The following is a 20174-nucleotide window of genomic DNA, read 5'->3' on the forward strand; positions in this document are numbered from 1 at the left end:
CCAAGATTTGAAATCAGATTACTGGATTCAAAGTCCAAAGTGCTTACCATTACACCATGGAACCCATTATTAGAGAGTCTTCCTCTACTCAATATTTCTGATCTTTGAAATACTGAATGTTCTCCTGTTTTAGGTACATTTGGCATTTTTGTGTTTGCTGATGCCTTTATGTTTGGCCGGTTAGCTCAGTTGGTTAGAGCGTGGTGCTAATAACGCCAAGGTCATGTGTTCGCTCCCCATACGGGCCATGTGCTTTTTCTTGTTGTCCTACAAGAAATGCCAAGAAGGGATTTTATCCAGCGGCAAAGTGCATGAAGTGTGGGATGAATGCATTGGCTACAGTTAGCAGCCCTTGAAACTTGCTAGAGAACATCATAGACACATACAAAACAGAGAATTTTTAAATCCATGTTAGGAATAAAGAAAAATGTCATACTTTGCCTGATGCAGCATTTCTCTATATGGCATACATAGAAAACTTTTTCTCAAATATAGCAATATGGCAAATCTAAGAAATGCTAAGGCTAATTAATCAATCAGGACATTTATTTGGTGATTGAATCTACTATGGGGGACTAAGTTTTAAGAAGAGAAGAAGAACAGACCTTTACTCTCATTAGTGCACACTGAAGAAGAAAATTCTTAAAACCAGAATATCTTAAAACCATAGCACAAGTGATGGATCACTGCATTCTTATTGCAACTTTTCCTATTTCCAAATGTTTGACAAACATCTCTCCAGTTGAAACCTGATTTGAAACAGCTTCAAAATTAGTTTGGAGTAAAGAAACCACTGAAGATGATGGGATTTATACAAAGTTTAAATATAGATAAGCTATCCTAAAATTCAACTTTAAGGAAATTGAACAAAGTTAGGTCCCACCAAGATTTGAAATCAGATTACTGGATTCAAAGTCCAAAGTGCTTACCATTACACCATGGAACCCATTATTAGAGAGTCTTCCTCTACTCAATATTTCTGATCTTTGAAATACTGAATGTTCTCCTGTTTTAGGTACATTTGGCATTTTTGTGTTTGCTGATGCCTTTATGTTTGGCCGGTTAGCTCAGTTGGTTAGAGCGTGGTGCTAATAACGCCAAGGTCATGTGTTCGCTCCCCATACGGGCCATGTGCTTTTTCTTGTTGTCCTACAAGAAATGCCAAGAAGGGATTTTATCCAGCGGCAAAGTGCATGAAGTGTGGGATGAATGCATTGGCTACAGTTAGCAGCCCTTGAAACTTGCTAGAGAACATCATAGACACATACAAAACAGAGAATTTTTAAATCCATGTTAGGAATAAAGAAAAATGTCATACTTTGCCTGATGCAGCATTTCTCTATATGGCATACATAGAAAACTTTTTCTCAAATATAGCAATATGGCAAATCTAAGAAATGCTAAGGCTAATTAATCAATCAGGACATTTATTTGGTGATTGAATCTACTATGGGGGACTAAGTTTTAAGAAGAGAAGAAGAACAGACCTTTACTCTCATTAGTGCACACTGAAGAAGAAAATTCTTAAAACCAGAATATCTTAAAACCATAGCACAAGTGATGGATCACTGCATTCTTATTGCAACTTTTCCTATTTTCAAATGTTTGACAAACATCTCTCCAGTTGAAAACTGATTTGAAACAGCTTCAAAATTAGTTTGGAGTAACGAAACCACTGAAGATGATGGGATTTATACAAAGTTTAAATATAGATAAGCTATCCTAAAATTCAACTTTAAGGAAATTGAACAAAGTTAGGTCCCACCAATATTTGAAATCAGATTACTGGATTCAAAGTCCAAAGTGCTCACCATTACACCATGGAACCCATTGTTCGAGAGTCTTCCTCTACTCAATATTGCTGATCTTTGAAATACTGAATGTTCTCCTGTTTTAGGTACGTTTGGCATTTTTGAGTTTGCTGATGCTTTTATGTTTGGCCGGTTAGCTCAGTTGGTTAGAGCGTGGTGCTAATAACACCATGGTCATGGGTTCGATCCCCATACGGGCCATGTGCTTTTTCTTGTTGTCCTACAAGAAATGCCAAGAAGGGATTTTATCCAGTGCATGAAGTGTGGGATGAAAGCATTGGCTACAGTTAGCAGCCCTTGAAGCTTGCTAGAGAACATCATAGACACATACAAAACAGAGAATTTTTAAATCCATGTTAGGAATAAACAAAAATGTCATCCTTTGGCTTATGCAGCATTTCTCTATATGGCATACATAGAAAACTTTTTCTCAAATATAGCAATATGGCAAATCTAAGAAATGCTAAGGCAAATTAATCAATCAGGACATTTATTTGGTGATTGAATCTACTATGGGGGACTAAGTTTTAAGAAGAGAAGAAGAACAGACCTTTACTCTCATTAGTGCACACTGAAGAAGAAAATTCTTAAAACCAGAATATCTTAAAACCATAGCACAAGTGATGGATCACTGCATTCTTATTGCAACTTTTCCTATTTCCAAATGTTTGACAAACATCTCTCCAGTTGAAAACTGATTTGAAACAGCTTCAAAATTAGTTTGGAGTAAAGAAACCACTGAAGATGATGGGATTTATACAAAGTTTAAATATAGATAAGCTATCCTAAAATTCAACTTTAAGGAAATTGAACAAAGTTAGGTCCCACCAAGATTTGAAATCAGATTACTGGATTCAAAGTCCAAAGTGCTCACCATTACACCATGGAACCTATTGTTCGAGAGTCTTCCTCTACTCAATATTGCTGATCTTTGAAATACTGAATGTTCTCCTGTTTTAGGTACATTTGGCATTTTTGTGTTTGCTAATGCTTTTATGTTTGGCCGGTTAGCTCAGTTGGTTAGAGCATGGTGCTAATAACGCCAAGGTCATTTGTTCGATCCCAATACGGGCCATGTGCTTTTTCTTGTTGTCCTACAAGAAATGCCAAGAAGGGATTTTATCCAGCGGCAAAGTGCATGAAGTGTGGGATGAATGCATTGGCTACAGTTAGCAGCCCTTGAAACTTGCTAGAGAACATCATAGACACATACAAAACAGAGAATTTTTAATCCATGTTAGGAATAAAGAAAAGTGTCATCCTTTGGCTGATGCAGCATTTCTCTATATGGCATACATAGAAAACTTTTTCTCAAATATAGCAATATGGCAAATCTAAGAAATGCTAAGGCAAATTAATCAATCAGGACATTTATTTGGTGATTGAATCTACTATGGGGGACTAAGTTTTAAGAAGAGAAGAAGAACAGACCTTTACTCTCATTAGTGCACACTGAAGAAGAAAATTCTTAAAACCAGAATATCTTAAAACCATAGCAAAAGTGATGGATCACTGCATTCTTATTGCAACTTTTCCTATTTTCAAATGTTTGACAAACATCTCTCCAGTTGAAAACTGATTTGAAACAGCTTCAAAATTAGTTTGGAGTAAAGAAACCACTGAAGATGATGGGATTTATACAAAGTTTAAATATAGATAAGCTATCCTAAAATTCAACTTTAAGGAAATTGAACAAAGTTAGGTCGCACCAAGATTTGAAATCAGATTACTGGATTCAAAGTCCAAAGTGCTTACCATTACACCATGGAACCCATTATTAGAGAATCTTCCTCTACTCAATATTGCTGATCTTTGAAATACTGAATGTTCTCCTGTTGTATGTACATTTGGCATTTTTGTGTTTGCTGATGCCTTTATGTTTGGCTGGTTAGCTCAGTTGGTTAGAGCGTGGTGCTAATAACGCCAAGGTCATGTGTTCGATCCCCATACGGGCCATGTGCTTTTTCTTGTTGTCCTACAAGAAATGCCAAGAAGGGATTTTATCCAGCGGCAAAGTGCATGAAGTCTGGGATGAATGCATTGGCTACAGTTAGCAGCCCTTGAAACTTGCTAGAGAACATCATAGACACATACAAAACAGAGAATTTTTAAATCCATGTTAGGAATAAAGAAAAATGTCATCCTTTGCCTGATGCAGCATTTCTCTATATGGCATACATAGAAAACTTTTTCTCAAATATAGCAATATGGCAAATCTAAGAAATGCTAAGGCTAATTAATCAATCAGGACATTTATTTGGTGATTGAATCTACTATGGGGGACTAAGTTTTAAGAAGAGAAGAAGAACAGACCTTTACTCTCATTAGTGCACACTGAAGAAGAAAATTCTTAAAACCAGAATATCTTAAAACCATAGCACAAGTGATGGATCACTGCATTCTTATTGCAACTTTTCCTATTTCCAAATGTTTGACAAACATCTCTCCAGTTGAAACCTGATTTGAAACAGCTTCAAAATTAGTTTGGAGTAAAGAAACCACTGAAGATGATGGGATTTATACAAAGTTTAAATATAGATAAGCTATCCTAAAATTCAACTTTTAGGAAATTGAACAAAGTTAGGTCCCACCAAGATTTGAAATCAGATTACTGGATTCAAAGTCCAAAGTGCTTACCATTACACCATGGAACCCATTATTAGAGAGTCTTCCTCTACTCAATATTTCTGATCTTTGAAATACTGAATGTTCTCCTGTTTTAGGTACATTTGGCATTTTTGTGTTTGCTGATGCTTTTATGTTTGGCCGGTTAGCTCAGTTGGTTAGATCGTGGTGCTAATAACGCCAAGGTCATGTGTTCGATCCCCATACGGGCCATGTGCTTTTTCTTGTTGTCCTACAAGAAATGCCAAGAAGGGATTTTACCAGCGGCAAAGTGCATGAAGTGTGGGATGAATGCATTGGCTACAGTTAGCAGCCCTTGAAACTTGCTAGAGAACGTCATAGACACATACAAAACAGAGAATTTTTAAATCCATGTTAGGAATAAACAAAAATGTCATCCTTTGGCTGATGCAGCATTTCTCTATATGGCATACATAGAAAACTTTTTCTCAAATATAGCAATATGGCAAATCTAAGAAATGCTAAGGCTAATTAATCAATCAGGACATTTATTTGGTGATTGAATCTACTATGGGGGACTAAGTTTTAAGAAGAGAAGAAGAACAGACCTTTACTCTCATTAGTGCACACTGAAGAAGAAAATTCTTAAAACCAGAATATCTTAAAACCATAGCACAAGTGATGGATCACTGCATTCTTATTGCAACTTTTCCTATTTTCAAATGTTTGACAAACATCTCTCCAGTTGAAAACTGATTTGAAACAGCTTCAAAATTAGTTTGGAGTAAAGAAACCACTGAAGATGATGGGATTTATACAAAGTTTAAATATAGATAAGCTATCCTAAAATTCAACTTTAAGGAAATTGAACAAAGTTAGGTCCCACCAAGATTTGAAATCAGATTACTGGATTCAAAGTCCAAAGTGCTCACCATTACACCATGGAACCTATTGTTCGAGAGTCTTCCTCTACTCAATATTGCTGATCTTTGAAATACTGAATGTTCTCCTGTTTTAGGTACATTTGGCATTTTTGTGTTTGCTAATGCTTTTATGTTTGGCCGGTTAGCTCAGTTGGTTAGAGCATGGTGCTAATAACGCCAAGGTCATTTGTTCGATCCCAATACGGGCCATGTGCTTTTTCTTGTTGTCCTACAAGAAATGCCAAGAAGGGATTTTATCCAGCGGCAAAGTGCATGAAGTGTGGGATGAATGCATTGGCTACAGTTAGCAGCCCTTGAAACTTGCTAGAGAACATCATAGACACATACAAAACAGAGAATTTTTAATCCATGTTAGGAATAAAGAAAAGTGTCATCCTTTGGCTGATGCAGCATTTCTCTATATGGCATACATAGAAAACTTTTTCTCAAATATAGCAATATGGCAAATCTAAGAAATGCTAAGGCAAATTAATCAATCAGGACATTTATTTGGTGATTGAATCTACTATGGGGGACTAAGTTTTAAGAAGAGAAGAAGAACAGACCTTTACTCTCATTAGTGCACACTGAAGAAGAAAATTCTTAAAACCAGAATATCTTAAAACCATAGCAAAAGTGATGGATCACTGCATTCTTATTGCAACTTTTCCTATTTCCAAATGTTTGACAAACATCTCTCCAGTTGAAACCTGATTTGAAACAGCTTCAAAATTAGTTTGGAGTAAAGAAACCACTGAAGATGATGGGATTTATACAAAGTTTAAATATAGATAAGCTATCCTAAAATTCAACTTTTAGGAAATTGAACAAAGTTAGGTCCCACCAAGATTTGAAATCAGATTACTGGATTCAAAGTCCAAAGTGCTTACCATTACACCATGGAACCCATTATTAGAGAATCTTCCTCTACTCAATATTGCTGATCTTTGAAATACTGAATGTTCTCCTGTTGTATGTACATTTGGCATTTTTGTGTTTGCTGATGCCTTTATGTTTGGCCGGTTAGCTCAGTTGGTTAGAGCGTGGTGCTAATAACGCCAAGGTCATGTGTTCGATCCCCATACGGGCCATGTGCTTTTTCTTGTTGTCCTACAAGAAATGCCAAGAAGGGATTTTATCCAGCGGCAAAGTGCATGAAGTCTGGGATGAATGCATTGGCTACAGTTAGCAGCCCTTGAAACTTGCTAGAGAACATCATAGACACATACAAAACAGAGAATTTTTAAATCCATGTTAGGAATAAAGAAAAATGTCATCCTTTGCCTGATGCAGCATTTCTCTATATGGCATACATAGAAAACTTTTTCTCAAATATAGCAATATGGCAAATCTAAGAAATGCTAAGGCTAATTAATCAATCAGGACATTTATTTGGTGATTGAATCTACTATGGGGGACTAAGTTTTAAGAAGAGAAGAAGAACAGACCTTTACTCTCATTAGTGCACACTGAAGAAGAAAATTCTTAAAACCAGAATATCTTAAAACCATAGCACAAGTGATGTATCACTGCATTCTTATTGCAACTTTTCTTATTTCCAAATGTTTGACAAACATCTCTCCAGTTGAAACCTGATTTGAAACAGCTTCAAAATTAGTTTGGAGTAAAGAAACCACTGAAGATGATGGGATTTATACAAAGTTTAAATATAGATAAGCTATCCTAAAATTCAACTTTTAGGAAATTGAACAAAGTTAGGTCCCACCAAGATTTGAAATCAGATTACTGGATTCAAAGTCCAAAGTGCTTACCATTACACCATGGAACCCATTATTAGAGAGTCTTCCTCTACTCAATATTTCTGATCTTTGAAATACTGAATGTTCTCCTGTTTTAGGTACATTTGGCATTTTTGTGTTTGCTGATGCTTTTATGTTTGGCCGGTTAGCTCAGTTGGTTAGATCGTGGTGCTAATAACGCCAAGGTCATGTGTTCGATCCCCATACGGGCCATGTGCTTTTTCTTGTTGTCCTACAAGAAATGCCAAGAAGGGATTTTACCAGCGGCAAAGTGCATGAAGTGTGGGATGAATGCATTGGCTACAGTTAGCAGCCCTTGAAACTTGCTAGAGAACGTCATAGACACATACAAAACAGAGAATTTTTAAATCCATGTTAGGAATAAACAAAAATGTCATCCTTTGGCTGATGCAGCATTTCTCTATATGGCATACATAGAAAACTTTTTCTCAAATATAGCAATATGGCAAATCTAAGAAATGCTAAGGCTAATTAATCAATCAGGACATTTATTTGGTGATTGAATCTACTATGGGGGACTAAGTTTTAAGAAGAGAAGAAGAACAGACCTTTACTCTCATTAGTGCACACTGAAGAAGAAAATTCTTAAAACCAGAATATCTTAAAACCATAGCACAAGTGATGGATCACTGCATTCTTATTGCAACTTTTCCTATTTTCAAATGTTTGACAAACATCTCTCCAGTTGAAAACTGATTTGAAACAGCTTCAAAATTAGTTTGGAGTAAAGAAACCACTGAAGATGATGGGATTTATACAAAGTTTAAATATAGATAAGCTATCCTAAAATTCAACTTTAAGGAAATTGAACAAAGTTAGGTCCCACCAAGATTTGAAATCAGATTACTGGATTCAAAGTCCAAAGTGCTTACCATTACACCATGGAACCCATTATTAGAGAATCTTCCTCTACTCAATATTGCTGATCTTTGAAATACTGAATGTTCTCCTGTTTTATGTACATTTGGCATTTTTGTGTTTGCTGATGCCTTTATGTTTGGCCGGTTAGCTCAGTTGGTTAGAGCATGGTGCTAATAACGCCAAGGTCATGTGTTCGATCCCCATACGGGCCATGTGCTTTTTCTTGTTGTCCTACAAGAAATGCCAAGAAGGGATTTTATCCAGCGGCAAAGTGCATGAAGTCTGGGATGAATGCATTGGCTACAGTTAGCAGCCCTTGAAACTTGCTAGAGAACATCATAGACACATACAAAACAGAGAATTTTTAAATCCATGTTAGGAATAAAGAAAAATGTCATCCTTTGCCTGATGCAGCATTTCTCTATATGGCATACATAGAAAACTTTTTCTCAAATATAGCAATATGGCAAATCTAAGAAATGCTAAGGCTAATTAATCAATCAGGACATTTATTTGGTGATTGAATCTACTATGGGGGACTAAGTTTTAAGAAGAGAAGAAGAACAGACCTTTACTCTCATTAGTGCACACTGAAGAAGAAAATTCTTAAAACCAGAATATCTTAAAACCATAGCACAAGTGATGGATCACTGCATTCTTATTGCAACTTTTCCTATTTCCAAATGTTTGACAAACATCTCTCCAGTTGAAACCTGATTTGAAACAGCTTCAAAATTAGTTTGGAGTAAAGAAACCACTGAAGATGATGGGATTTATACAAAGTTTAAATATAGATAAGCTATCCTAAAATTCAACTTTAAGGAAATTGAACAAAGTTAGGTCCCACCAAGATTTGAAATCAGATTACTGGATTCAAAGTCCAAAGTGCTTACCATTACACCATGGAACCCATTATTAGAGAATCTTCCTCTACTCAATATTGCTGATCTTTGAAATACTGAATGTTCTCCTGTTTTAGGTACATTTGGCATTTTTGTGTTTGCTGATGCTTTTATGTTTGGCCGGTTAGCTCAGTTGGTTAGAGCGTGGTGCTAATAACACCAAGGTCATGGGTTCGATCCCCATTTGGGCCATGTGCTTTTTCTTGTTGTCCTACAAGAAATGCCAAGAAGGGATTTTATCCAGCGGCAAAGTGCATGAAGTGTGGGATGAATGCATTGGCTACAGTTAGCAGCCCTTGAAACTTGCTAGAGAACATCATAGACACATACAAAACACAGAATTTTTAAATCCATGTTAGGAATAAACAAAAATGTAATCCTTTGGCTGATGCAGCATTTCTCTATATGGCATACATAGAAAACTTTTTCTCAAATATAGCAATATGGCAAATCTAAGAAATGCTAAGGCTAATTAATCAATCAGGACATTTATTTGGTGATTGAATCTACTATGGGGGACTAAGTTTTAAGAAGAGAAGAAGAACAGACCTTTACTCTCATTAGTGCACACTGAAGAAGAAAATTCTTAAAACCAGAATATCTTAAAACCATAGCACAAGTGATGGATCACTGCATTCTTATTGCAACTTTTCCTATTTTCAAATGTTTGACAAACATCTCTCCAGTTGAAAACTGATTTGAAACAGCTTCAAAATTAGTTTGGAGTAAAGAAACCACTGAAGATGATGGGATTTATACAAAGTTTAAATATAGATAAGCTATCCTAAAATTCAACTTTAAGGAAATTGAACAAAGTTAGGTCCCACCAAGATTTGAAATCAGATTACTGGATTCAAAGTCCAAAGTGCTTACCATTACACCATGGAACCCATTATTAGAGAATCTTCCTCTTCTCAATATTGCTGATCTTTGAAATACTGAATGTTCTCCTGTTTTATGTACATTTGGCATTTTTGTGTTTGCTGATGCCTTTATGTTTGGCCGGTTAGCTCAGTTGGTTAGAGCGTGGTGCTAATAACGCCAAAGTCATGTGTTCGATCCCCATACGGGCCATGTGCTTTTTCTTGTTGTCCTACAAGAAATGCCAAGAAGGGATTTTATCCAGCGGCAAAGTGCATGAAGTGTGGGATGAATGCATTGGCTACAGTTAGCAGCCCTTGAAACTTGCTAGAGAACATCATAGACACATACAAAACAGAGAATTTTTAAATCCATGTTAGGAATAAAGAAAAATGTCATCCTTTGCCTGATGCAGCATTTCTCTATATGGCATACATAGAAAACTTTTTCTCAAATATAGCAATATTGCAAATCTAAGAAATGCTAAGGCTAATTAATCAATCAGGACATTTATTTGGTGATTGAATCTACTATGGGGGACTAAGTTTTAAGAAGAGAAGAAGAACAGACCTTTACTCTCATTAGTGCACACTGAAGAAGAAAATTCTTAAAACCAGAATATCTTAAAACCATAGCACAAGTGATGGATCACTGCATTCTTATTGCAACTTTTCCTATTTTCAAATGTTTGACAAACATCTCTCCAGTTGAAAACTGATTTGAAACAGCTTCAAAATTAGTTTGGAGTAAGGAAACCACTGAAGATGATGGGATTTATACAAAGTTTAAATATAGATAAGCTATCCTAAAATTCAACTTTAAGGAAATTGAACAAAGTTAGGTCCCACCAAGATTTGAAATCAGATTACTGGATTCAAAGTCCAAAGTGCTCACCATTACACCATGGAACCCATTGTTCGAGAGTCTTCCTCTACTCAATATTGCTGATCTTTGAAATACTGAATGTTCTCCTGTTTTAGGTACATTTGGCATTTTTGTGTTTGCTGATGCCTTTATGTTTGGCCGGTTAGCTCAGTTGGTTAGAGCGTGGTGCTAATAACGCCAAGGTCATGTGTTCGATCCCCATACGGGCCATGTGCTTTTTCTTGTTGTCCTACAAGAAATGCCAAGAAGGGATTTTATCCAGCGGCAAAGTGCATGAAGTGTGGGATGAATGCATTGGCTACAGTTAGCAGCCCTTGAAACTTGCTAGAGAACATCATAGACACATACAAAACAGAGAATTTTTAAATCCATGTTAGGAATAAAGAAAAATGTCATCCTTTGCCTGATGCAGCATTTCTCTATATGGCATACATAGAAAACTTTTTCTCAAATATAGCAATATGGCAAATCTAAGAAATGCTAAGGCTAATTAATCAATCAGGACATTTATTTGGTGATTGAATCTACTATGGGGGACTAAGTTTTAAGAAGAGAAGAAGAACAGACCTTTACTCTCATTAGTGCACACTGAAGAAGAAAATTCTTAAAACCAGAATATCTTAAAACCATAGCACAAGTGATGGATCACTGCATTCTTATTGCAACTTTTCCTATTTTCAAATGTTTGACAAACATCTCTCCAGTTGAAAACTGATTTGAAACAGCTTCAAAATTATTTTGGAGTAAAGAAACCACTGAAGATGATGGGATTTATACAAAGTTTAAATATAGATAAGCTATCCTAAAATTCAACTTTAAGGAAATTGAACAAAGTTAGGTCCCACCAAGATTTGAAATCAGATTACTGGATTCAAAGTCCAAAGTGCTCACCATTACACCATGGAACCCATTGTTCGAGAGTCTTCCTCTACTCAATATTGCTGATCTTTGAAATACTGAATGTTCTCCTGTTTTAGGTACATTTGGCATTTATGAGTTTGCTGATGCTTTTATGTTTGGCTGGTTAGCTCAGTTGGTTAGAGCGTGGTGCTAATAACGCCAAGGTCCCCATACGGGCCATGTGCTTTTTCTTGTTGTCCTACAAGAAATGCCAAGAAGGGATTTTATCCAGCGGCAAAGTGCATGAAGTGTGGGATGAATGCATTGGCTACAGTTAGCAGCCCTTGAAACTTGCTAGAGAACATCATAGACATATACAAAACAGAGAATTTTTAAATCCATGTTAGGAATAAACAAAAATGTCATCCTTTGGCTGATGCAGCATTTCTCTATATGGCATACATAGAAAACTTTTTCTCAAATATAGCAATATGGCAAATCTAAGAAATGCTAAGGCAAATTAATCAATCAGGACATTTATTTGGTGATTGAATCTACTATGGGGGACTAAGTTTTAAGAAGAGAAGAAGAACAGACCTTTACTCTCATTAGTGCACACTGAAGAAGAAAATTCTTAAAACCAGAATATCTTAAAACCATAGCACAAGTGATGGATCACTGCATTCTTATTGCAACTTTTCCTATTTCCAAATGTTTGACAAACATCTCCCCAGTTGAAAACTGATTTGAAACAGTTTCAAAATTAGTTTGGAGTAAAGAAACCACTGAAGATGATGGGATTTATACAAAGTTTAAATATAGATAAGCTATCCTAAAATTCAACTTTAAGGAAATTGAACAAAGTTAGGTCCCACCAAGATTTGAAATCAGATTACTGGATTCAAAGTCCAAAGTGCTTACCATTACACCATGGAACCCATTATTAGAGAGTCTTCCTCTACTCAATATTGCTGATCTTTGAAATACTGAATGTTCTCCTGTTTTAGGTACATTTGGCATTTTTGAGTTTGCTGATGCTTTTATGTTTGGCCGGTTAGCTCAGTTGGCTAGAGCGTGGTGCTAATAACGCCAAGGTCCCCATACGGGCCATGTGCTTTTTCTTGTTGTCCTACAAGAAATGCCAAGAAGGGATTTTATCCAGCGGCAAAGTGCATGAAGTGTGGGATGAATGCATTGGCTACAGTTAGCAGCCCTTGAAACTTGATAGAGAACATCATAGACACATACAAAACAGATAATTTTTAAATCCATGTTAGGAATAAACAAAAATGTCATCCTTTGGCTGATGCAGCATTTCTTTATATGGCATACATAGAAAACTTTTTCTCAAATATAGCAATATGGCAAATCTAAGAAATGCTAAGGCAAATTAATCAATCAGGACATTTATTTGGTGATTGAATCTACTATGGGGGACTAAGTTTTAAGAAGAGAAGAAGAACAGACCTTTACTCTCATTAGTGCACACTGAAAAAGAAAATTCTTAAAACCAGAATATCTTAAAACCATACCACAAGTGATGGATCACTGCATTCTTATTGCAACTTTTCCTATTTCCAAATGTTTGACAAACATCTCTCCAGTTGAAAACTGATTTGAAACAGTTTCAAAATTAGTTTGGAGTAAAGAAACCACTGAAGATGATGGGGTTTATACAAAGTTTAAATATAGATAAGCTATCCTAAAATTCAACTTTAAGGAAATTGAACAAAGTTAGGTCCCACCAAGATTTGAAATCAGATTACTGGATTCAAAGTCCAAAGTGCTCACCATTACACCATGGAACCCATTGTTCGAGAGTCTTCCTCTACTCAATATTGCTGATCTTTGAAATACTGAATGTTCTCCTGTTTTAGGTACATTTGGCATTTATGAGTTTGCTGATGCTTTTATGTTTGGCTGGTTAGCTCAGTTGGTTAGAGCGTGGTGCTAATAACGCCAAGGTCCCCATACGGGCCATGTGCTTTTTCTTGTTGTCCTACAAGAAATGCCAAGAAGGGATTTTATCCAGCGGCAAAGTGCATGAAGTGTGGGATGAATGCATTGGCTACAGTTAGCAGCCCTTGAAACTTGCTAGAGAACATCATAGACATATACAAAACAGAGAATTTTTAAATCCATGTTAGGAATAAACAAAAATGTCATCCTTTGGCTGATGCAGCATTTCTCTATATGGCATACATAGAAAACTTTTTCTCAAATATAGCAATATGGCAAATCTAAGAAATGCTAAGGCAAATTAATCAATCAGGACATTTATTTGGTGATTGAATCTACTATGGGGGACTAAGTTTTAAGAAGAGAAGAAGAACAGACCTTTACTCTCATTAGTGCACACTGAAGAAGAAAATTCTTAAAACCAGAATATCTTAAAACCATAGCACAAGTGATGGATCACTGCATTCTTATTGCAACTTTTCCTATTTCCAAATGTTTGACAAACATCTCTCCAGTTGAAAACTGATTTGAAACAGTTTCAAAATTAGTTTGGAGTAAAAAAACCACTGAAGATGATGGGATTTATACAAAGTTTAAATATAGATAAGCTATCCTAAAATTCAACTTTAAGGAAATTGAACAAAGTTAGGTCCCACCAAGATTTGAAATCAGATTACTGGATTCAAAGTCCAAAGTGCTCACCATTACACCATGGAACCCATTGTTCGAGAGTCTTCCTCTACTCAATATTGCTGATCTTTGAAATACTGAATGTTCTCCTGTTTTAGGTACATTTGGCATTTATGAGTTTGCTGATGCTTTTATGTTTGGCTGGTTAGCTCAGTTGGTTAGAGCGTGGTGCTAATAACGCGAAGGTCCCCATACGGGCCATGTGCTTTTTCTTGTTGTCCTACAAGAAATGCCAAGAAGGGATTTTATCCAGCGGCAAAGTGCATGAAGTGTGGGATGAATGCATTGGCTACAGTTAGCAGCCCTTGAAACTTGCTAGAGAACATCATAGACATATACAAAACAGAGAATTTTTAAATCCATGTTAGGAATAAACAAAAATGTCATCCTTTGGCTGATGCAGCATTTCTCTATATGGCATACATAGAAAACTTTTTCTCAAATATAGCAATATGGCAAATCTAAGAAATGCTAAGGCAAATTAATCAATCAGGACATTTATTTGGTGATTGAATCTACTATGGGGGACTAAGTTTTAAGAAGAGAAGAAGAACAGACCTTTACTCTCATTAGTGCACACTGAAGAAGAAAATTCTTAAAACCAGAATATCTTAAAACCATAGCACAAGTGATGGATCACTGCATTCTTATTGCAACTTTTCCTATTTCCAAATGTTTGACAAACATCTCTCCAGTTGAAAACTGATTTGAAACAGTTTCAAAATTAGTTTGGAGTAAAAAAACCACTGAAGATGATGGGATTTATACAAAGTTTAAATATAGATAAGCTATCCTAAAATTCAACTTTAAGGAAATTGAACAAAGTTAAGTCCCACCAAGATTTGAAATCAGATTACTGGATTCAAAGTCCAAAGTGCTCACCATTACACCATGGAACCCATTGTTCGAGAGTCTTCCTCTACTCAATATTGCTGATCTTTGAAATACTGAATGTTCTCCTGTTTTAGGTACATTTTGCATTTATGAGTTTGCTGATGCTTTTATGTTTGGCCGGTTAGCTCAGTTGGTTAGAGCGTGGTGCTAATTACGCCAAGGTCATGGGTTCGATCCCCATACGGGCTATGTGCTTTTTCTTGTTGTCCTACAAGAAATGCCAAGAAGGGATTTTATCCAGCGGCAAAGTGCATGAAGTGTGGGATGAATGCATTGGCTACAGTTAGCAGCCCTTGAAACTTGATAGAGAACATCATAGACACATACAAAACAGAGAATTTTTAAATCCATGTTAGGAATAAACAAAAATGTCATCCTTTGGCTGATGCAGCATTTCTCTATATGGCATACATAGAAAACTTTTTCTCAAATATAGCAATATGGCAAATCTAAGAAATGCTAAGGCTAATTAATCAATCAGGACATTTATTTGGTGATTGAATCTACTATGGGGGACTAAGTTTTAAGAAGAGAAGAAGAACAGACCTTTACTCTCATTAGTGCACACTGAAGAAGAAAATTCTTAAAACCAGAATATCTTAAAACCATAGCACAAGTGATGGATCACTGCATTCTTATTGCAACTTTTCCTATTTCCAAATGTTTGACAAACATCTCTCCAGTTGAAAACTGATTTGAAACAGCTTCAAAATTAGTTTGGAGTAAAAAAACCACTGAAGATGATGGGATTTATACAAAGTTTAAATATAGATAAGCTATCCTAAAATTCAACTTTAAGGAAATTGAACAAAGTTAGGTCCCACCAAGATTTGAAATCAGATTACTGGATTCAAAGTCCAAAGTGCTCACCATTACACCATGGAACCCATTATTAGAGAGTCTTCCTCTACTCAATATTGCTGATCTTTGAAATACTGAATGTTCTCCTGTTTTAGGTACATTTGGCATTTTTGTGTTTGCTGATGCTTTTATGTTTGGCCGGTTAGCTCAGTTGGTTAGAGCGTGGTGCTAATAACGCCAAGGTCCCCATACGGGCCATGTGCTTTTTCTTGTTGTCCTACAAGAAATGCCAAGAAGGGATTTTATCCAGCGGCAAAGTGCATGAAGTGTGGGATGAATGCATTGGCTACAGTTAGCAGCCCTTGAAACTTGATAGAGAACATCATAGACACATACAAAACAGAGAATTTTTAAATCCATGTTAGGAATAAACAAAAATGTCATCCTTTGGCTGATGCAGCATTTCTCTATATGGCATACATAGAAAACTTTTTCTCAAATATAGCAATATGGCAAATCTAAGAAATGCTAAGGCTAATTAATCAATCAGGACATTTATTTGGTGATTGAATCTACTATGGGGGACTAAGTTTTAAGAAGAGAAGAAGAACAGACCTTTACTCTCATTAGTGCACACTGAAGAAGAAAATTCTTAAAACCAGAATATCTTAAAACCATAGCACAAGTGATGGATCACTGCATTCTTATTGCAACTTTTCCTATTTCCAAATGTTTGACAAACATCTCTCCAGTTGAAAACTGATTTGAAACAGCTTCAAAATTAGTTTGGAGTAAAAAAACCACTGAAGATGATGGGATTTATACAAAGTTTAAATATAGATAAGCTATCCTAAAATTCAACTTTAAGGAAATTGAACAAAGTTAGGTCCCACCAAGATTTGAAATCAGATTACTGGATTCAAAGTCCAAAGTGCTCACCATTACACCATGGAACCCATTATTAGAGAGTCTTCCTCTACTCAATATTGCTGATCTTTGAAATACTGAATGTTCTCCTGTTTTAGGTACATTTGGCATTTTTGTGTTTGCTGATGCTTTTATGTTTGGCCGGTTAGCTCAGTTGGTTAGAGCGTGGTCCTAATAACGCCAAGGTCCCCATACGGGCCATGTGCTTTTTCTTGTTGTCCTACAAGAAATGCCAAGAAGGGATTTTATCCAGCGGCAAAGTGCATGAAGTGTGGGATGAATGCATTGGCTACAGTTAGCAGCCCTTGAAACTTGCTAGAGAACATCATAGACACATACAAAACAGAGAATTTTTAAATCCATGTTAGGAATAAAGAAAAATGTCATCCTTTGCCTGATGCAGCATTTCTCTATATGGCATACATAGAAAACTTTTTCTCAAATATAGCAATATGGCAAATCTAAGAAATGCTAAGGCTAATTAATCAATCAGGACATTTATTTGGTGATTGAATCTACTATGGGGGACTAAGTTTTAAGAAGAGAAGAAGAACAGACCTTTACTCTCATTAGTGCACACTGAAGAAGAAAATTCTTAAAACCAGAATATCTTAAAACCATAGCACAAGTGATGGATCACTGCATTCTTATTGCAACTTTTCCTATTTTCAAATGTTTGACAAACATCTCTCCAGTTGAAAACTGATTTGAAACAGCTTCAAAATTAGTTTGGAGTAACGAAACCACTGAAGATGATGGGATTTATACAAAGTTTAAATATAGATAAGCTATCCTAAAATTCAACTTTAAGGAAATTGAACAAAGTTAGGTCCCACCAATATTTGAAATCAGATTACTGGATTCAAAGTCCAAAGTGCTCACCATTACACCATGGAACCCATTCTTCGAGAGTCTTCCTCTACTCAATATTGCTGATCTTTGAAATACTGAATGTTCTCCTGTTTTAGGTACGTTTGGCATTTTTGAGTTTGCTGATGCTTTTATGTTTGGCCGGTTAGCTCAGTTGGTTAGAGCGTGGTGCTAATAGCACCAAGGTCATGGGTTCGATAACCCATACGGGCCATGTGCTTTTTCTTGTTGTCCTACAAGAAATGCCAAGAAGGGATTTTATCCAGTGCATGAAGTGTGGGATGAAAGCATTGGCTACAGTTAGCAGCCCTTGAAGCTTGCTAGAGAACATCATAGACACATACAAAACAGAGAATTTTTAAATCCATGTTAGGAATAAACAAAAATGTCATCCTTTGGCTTATGCAGCATTTCTCTATATGGCATACATAGAAAACTTTTTCTCAAATATAGCAATATGGCAAATCTAAGAAATGCTAAGACAAATTAATCAATCAGGACATTTATTTGGTGATTGAATCTACTATGGGGGACTAAGTTTTAAGAAGAGAAGAAGAACAGACCTTTACTCTCATTAGTGCACACTGAAGAAGAAAATTCTTAAAACCAGAATATCTTAAAACCATAGCACAAGTGATGGATCACTGCATTCTTATTGCAACTTTTCCTATTTCCAAATGTTTGACAAACATCTCTCCAGTTGAAAACTGATTTGAAACAGTTTCAAAATTAGTTTGGAGTAAAAAAACCACTGAAGATGATGGGATTTATACAAAGTTTAAATATAGATAAGCTATCCTAAAATTCAACTTTAAGGAAATTGAACAAAGTTAGGTCCCACCAAGATTTGAAATCAGATTACTGGATTCAAAGTCCAAAGTGCTCACCATTACACCATGGAACCCATTGTTCGAGAGTCTTCCTCTACTCAATATTGCTGATCTTTGAAATACTGAATGTTCTCCTGTTTTAGGTACATTTGGCATTTTTGTGTTTGCTAATGCTTTTATGTTTGGCCGGTTAGCTCAGTTGGTTAGAGCATGGTGCTAATAACGCCAAGGTCATTTGTTCGATCCCAATACGGGCCATGTGCTTTTTCTTGTTGTCCTACAAGAAATGCCAAGAAGGGATTTTATCCAGCGGCAAAGTGCATGAAGTCTGGGATGAATGCATTGGCTACAGTTAGCAGCCCTTGAAACTTGCTAGAGAACATCATAGACACATACAATACAGAGAATTTTTAAATCCATGTTAGGAATAAAGAAAAGTGTCATCCTTTGGCTGATGCAGCATTTCTCTATATGGCATACATAGAAAACTTTTTCTCAAATATAGCAATATGGCAAATCTAAGAAATGCTAAGGCAAATTAATCAATCAGGACATTTATTTGGTGATTGAATCTACTATGGGGGACTAAGTTTTAAGAAGAGAAGAAGAACAGACCTTTACTCTCATTAGTGCACACTGAAGAAGAAAATTCTTAAAACCAGAATATCTTAAAACCATAGCACAAGTGATGGATCACTGCATTCTTATTGCAACTTTTCCTATTTCCAAATGTTTGACAAACATCTCTCCAGTTGAAAACTGATTTGAAACAGCTTCAAAATTAGTTTGGAGTTAAAAAACCACTGAAGATGATGGGATTTATACAAAGTTTAAATATAGATAAGCTATCCTAAAATTCAACTTTAAGGAAATTGAACAAAGTTAGGTCCCACCAAGATTTGAAATCAGATTACTGGATTCAAAGTCCAAAGTGCTCACCATTACACCATGGAACCTATTGTTCGAGAGTCTTCCTCTACTCAATATTGCTGATCTTTGAAATACTGAATGTTCTCCTGTTTTAGGTACATTTGGCATTTTTGTGTTTGCTAATGCTTTTATGTTTGGCCGGTTAGCTCAGTTGGTTAGAGCATGGTGCTAATAACGCCAAGGTCATTTGTTCGATCCCAATACGGGCCATGTGCTTTTTCTTGTTGTCCTACAAGAAATGCCAAGAAGGGATTTTATCCAGCGGCAAAGTGCATGAAGTCTGGGATGAATGCATTGGCTACAGTTAGCAGCCCTTGAAACTTGCTAGAGAACATCATAGACACATACAATACAGAGAATTTTTAAATCCATGTTAGGAATAAAGAAAAGTGTCATCCTTTGGCTGATGCAGCATTTCTCTATATGGCATACATAGAAAACTTTTTCTCAAATATAGCAATATGGCAAATCTAAGAAATGCTAAGGCAAATTAATCAATCAGGACATTTATTTGGTGATTGAATCTACTATGGGGGACTAAGTTTTAAGAAGAGAAGAAGAACAGACCTTTACTCTCATTAGTGCACACTGAAGAAGAAAATTCTTAAAACCAGAATATCTTAAAACCATAGCACAAGTGATGGATCACTGCATTCTTATTGCAACTTTTCCTATTTCCAAATGTTTGACAAACATCTCTCCAGTTGAAAACTGATTTGAAACAGCTTCAAAATTAGTTTGGAGTTAAAAAACCACTGAAGATGATGGGATTTATACAAAGTTTAAATATAGATAAGCTATCCTAAAATTCAACTTTAAGGAA

At 35.9% G+C, this 20174-nt stretch overlaps 6 non-coding genes across 6 annotated transcripts; all 6 read left to right on the forward strand.

The window, feature by feature from the left end:
* The first annotated feature begins 1938 nt into the window (after nucleotides 1-1938).
* Nucleotides 1939-2012, forward strand: TRNAI-AAU (transfer RNA isoleucine (anticodon AAU)). Its single transcript has one exon. It is a non-coding gene; the product is annotated as a tRNA-Ile (tRNA).
* A 1681-nt stretch (nucleotides 2013-3693) lies between these two features.
* On the forward strand, nucleotides 3694-3767 carry TRNAI-AAU (transfer RNA isoleucine (anticodon AAU)). Its single transcript has one exon. It is a non-coding gene; the product is annotated as a tRNA-Ile (tRNA).
* Nucleotides 3768-6337: 2570 nt separating this feature from the next.
* TRNAI-AAU (transfer RNA isoleucine (anticodon AAU)) lies at nucleotides 6338-6411 on the forward strand. Its single transcript has one exon. It is a non-coding gene; the product is annotated as a tRNA-Ile (tRNA).
* Nucleotides 6412-8100: 1689 nt separating this feature from the next.
* TRNAI-AAU (transfer RNA isoleucine (anticodon AAU)) lies at nucleotides 8101-8174 on the forward strand. The gene has a single exon. It is a non-coding gene; the product is annotated as a tRNA-Ile (tRNA).
* A 2572-nt stretch (nucleotides 8175-10746) lies between these two features.
* TRNAI-AAU (transfer RNA isoleucine (anticodon AAU)) lies at nucleotides 10747-10820 on the forward strand. Its single transcript has one exon. It is a non-coding gene; the product is annotated as a tRNA-Ile (tRNA).
* Nucleotides 10821-15108: 4288 nt separating this feature from the next.
* On the forward strand, nucleotides 15109-15182 carry TRNAI-AAU (transfer RNA isoleucine (anticodon AAU)). The gene has a single exon. It is a non-coding gene; the product is annotated as a tRNA-Ile (tRNA).
* The last annotated feature ends 4992 nt before the right edge of the window (nucleotides 15183-20174 follow it).

This window comes from Taudactylus pleione, unplaced genomic scaffold (assembly GCF_031769625.1).
Source record: "Taudactylus pleione unplaced genomic scaffold, aTauple2 ptg000085l, whole genome shotgun sequence".
NCBI lineage: Eukaryota > Metazoa > Chordata > Amphibia > Anura > Myobatrachidae > Taudactylus > Taudactylus pleione.